At 42.3% G+C, this 2,908-nt stretch overlaps 1 long non-coding RNA gene across 1 annotated transcript; it reads left to right on the top strand.

Annotated features, from left to right (window-relative positions):
• The first annotated feature begins 655 nt into the window (after positions 1 to 655).
• On the top strand, positions 656 to 2,631 carry LOC310936654. The gene is made up of 2 exons (XR_014593007.1): positions 656 to 859; positions 1,638 to 2,631. It is a non-coding gene; the product is annotated as an uncharacterized lncRNA (long non-coding RNA).
• The last annotated feature ends 277 nt before the right edge of the window (positions 2,632 to 2,908 follow it).

The raw sequence follows: 2,908 nt of genomic DNA, 5'->3' as shown, positions 1-2,908 counted from the left end.
GTGTGTGTGTATGCTGTGTGGTGCTTTGACTTGGTTGTGTGTAATGCTGGACATTAACTACTTTTGTGTTCGTGACAGACTTGTAATCAAGTTGATTTGTTAAAAATAGGAATTTATAGCCTTATTGTTTTACAGCCCAGAGCAGAACAGGGTTACTAGAACATTTGGTTTTGGTACAGGTGCAAGGAGTTTGGATTTAAGTTTGTTTTTAACACAGAAGATAATGAGAAATGTCTGTTTGTGTGATGAAGAGGTGTGATTTTTTGGTCCAGGATTATACTCTTGGATCTCAGTCTCCCTCTCTCTTCAATACTCTACAAGCTTTATCACATCCACAGATGATCTCTTTAGACCTGTTTAAAATTGGAAACATGGAAGTGAGTCTTTGACCAGAACTTAAATAGACCCCCAGGAATCTCCCTCTACTACTCTTTAGTGTGCTTGGTGTCCCCATGAGAACATAGAACTATACACCCATTAAAAAGGCCCTGGATGGCCATTTGCCAGTCTCTAACACCATTTTAAAAAAGCACAGGCTAGTGCCTTAAATGGGCTCTTTCTTGGCTGATTGTGTGTCATCTCTGGAGCAGATTGGACAGCAGGCAGCAGGGTCTTTTGGTGAAGCAGCGTGCTCCCCTCTGCCACAGGAGAGGCGACTGAGAGGAGTCATCCATCACTGCGTTTGTGAAGCCCCCCTCGCACGGGGATGAGCAGCTAATGACTGCTTTGGTAGGGCTGGTAGGATGGAGCACTGGGGTATATCTGGGCCTCCTCGTGGGGGTACAGAGTGAGATATGGGGACTGGACAGGATTTTTGTGAACGCGACTGTGGCCAAATGTGACACGTACTGAAAACGAGGTGAGAAGAGAGAAGGTACGATTTTTGATTTGTAACCGGCTGAGATGTTTAAGTTTAAGTGACTGTTGCCTTCTTGTTCAGCAGCACACTGCTGGGGTTAAGCAGAGAGCAGATCTGGATTGTATTCTCTTCCTCCACACTGTGCGGGGGCCAGGGAGGGGGGAAGGGAAAGAGGAGATTTATGTCCTTCTATGACACACGCTGCTCTCGGGTCTCATGTTAATGGAAAATGAGATGTTTAAGAGTCTGGCTGAGAAATACAGCTCTCTTTAAATCCTCTGCTTGTCAGCCAGCATAACAGCATAACTGTAGTCCGGCATGATAATACCATTAATGACACTAATATGTCACTTGTTCAGAAGACACGCATCTATTGTTTTGCGTTGTGTTTGGCCTGAAGTAGCCCCAAAAAGTGGAAGACAAAATGTTTTTATGACACCGCACTGGTTACTATTCAAACAGCAAGTTCATTCATAATGGATGCCCAGTTTACCAACATGTCTTCCCTCTGTGTGACTGTGCACTGTCTATCGGTGCAACGGGCTCACAATGCTTTATCTAAGGTCTGTGGGAAAATGACTCGGGGTCATAATCATGTAATCTTTTCCAAACAAGGAGGGACAATTCTATACTTTGCAGCCACCACAGTTAGTCTTTGTCCATCCAATATGACATTCCCATAATGCCCACATGTTTCAGATGCCTCCTTATGCCTTATTTCTTCAATTCTGAGTCTGTTTACTTTCTAAAGGGCTCTCTCTCTGCCCTCTGTTCCCAGACTTGCTGCCCATTGTTTTGGAGGAGAACAGAGGCAGGAGTCACTTGCCCAAACTTCCTAGTAACACTAGAGGATGTTTTTCGGAAGTGCCACCACTGTGTCTCATCGACCGAACACTGGAGCTGAAAACCATCCGTATGTTTTTGGATTAGCCTCTGACATGGAATATATAATATACATGGAGGGTTTCCCCACTTTATTTTATTTACTTTCCATTTAAAATATCACTGCAAACATTTTAGCAATGATGCCAAAAATGCTAATTTATCTAATTTCAAGAGTGCAGAGTCCTCTGCTCAGGCTTTCACACAGGTCAGGAAACTACGGTGGCTTTCGTATGACATAAAAAAAATCTAAATCCTCGTACACAACTCCTTCATCTTATCCACTCGGAAAAAAGTACATCTGTTCAATTAACATAAAAAGCTAATTCTAAGGATATTAAAACTAAACATTTTTTTTTATTATTTTAAAGCGATGGTACACTTATACAAGCCAAAAATCCCAACTAAACGTTTTACAATGCACCTTTAATGGCCCAAACGTAGAAGTTTACTTAATGTGATATTTTATGGTAGGCATGGGTGCCTAATTTTACAGTCTGTTATTCAAATCCCTGTCAAAACACACTGCTGAACTACAAAAGATGAACGACCTCATCTGGAATGGCCTCAGTACCATCATCAAACTTGCAATTTGCTGCCTTTAGATGGTTATCACCACAGCACAGACCTTTTCAACACTTCAGCCACAGCTCATGCTCATCAGGCAACCATCTACAGGAACGATGGAGAAGATAAAAGCAATGCCGAATAAACCACAGCAGCTTCTCTTCCTCTTGACCCAGTCTGCTGCTTCCCGTGTCAGCGACTGTAGCAGAATTTCATCCAGGGAAAGGATGAGTATTCTCTTACCCAATTCCTATTTCTGTGGTCATGGTGGGACAGGCATGACTGCGTTATGAAGGAGAACCATGGGGTTTAAATCATTTTTTTTTAAAAGCAAAAAAGAACAGCAGCTGAAATGTTACTACAACATGAGTAACAATTCATTTAGACTGATATTTTGTCATGCTTTGTCCAGTGTGTGCAAAATGATCAGGGCTCTGATTTTTACTTGATTGCGGAAGTGGACAGTATAATAGTGCCCATCAAATGGCACTCAGTAAGACATTTCACAATATTATAGTCTACAGATTATCCTGTTTGTACACCACAAGGCCACCTATTAAATGTCATCGAATATAGCGGCCCATATCACGTCCTCTCTGC

The sequence above is a fragment of the Microchirus variegatus genome, assembly GCF_963457635.1.
Source record: "Microchirus variegatus genome assembly, chromosome: 14".
In the NCBI taxonomy this organism is placed as follows: Eukaryota; Metazoa; Chordata; class Actinopteri; order Pleuronectiformes; family Soleidae; genus Microchirus; species Microchirus variegatus.
This window is presented reverse-complemented; position numbering and strand designations above follow the sequence as displayed.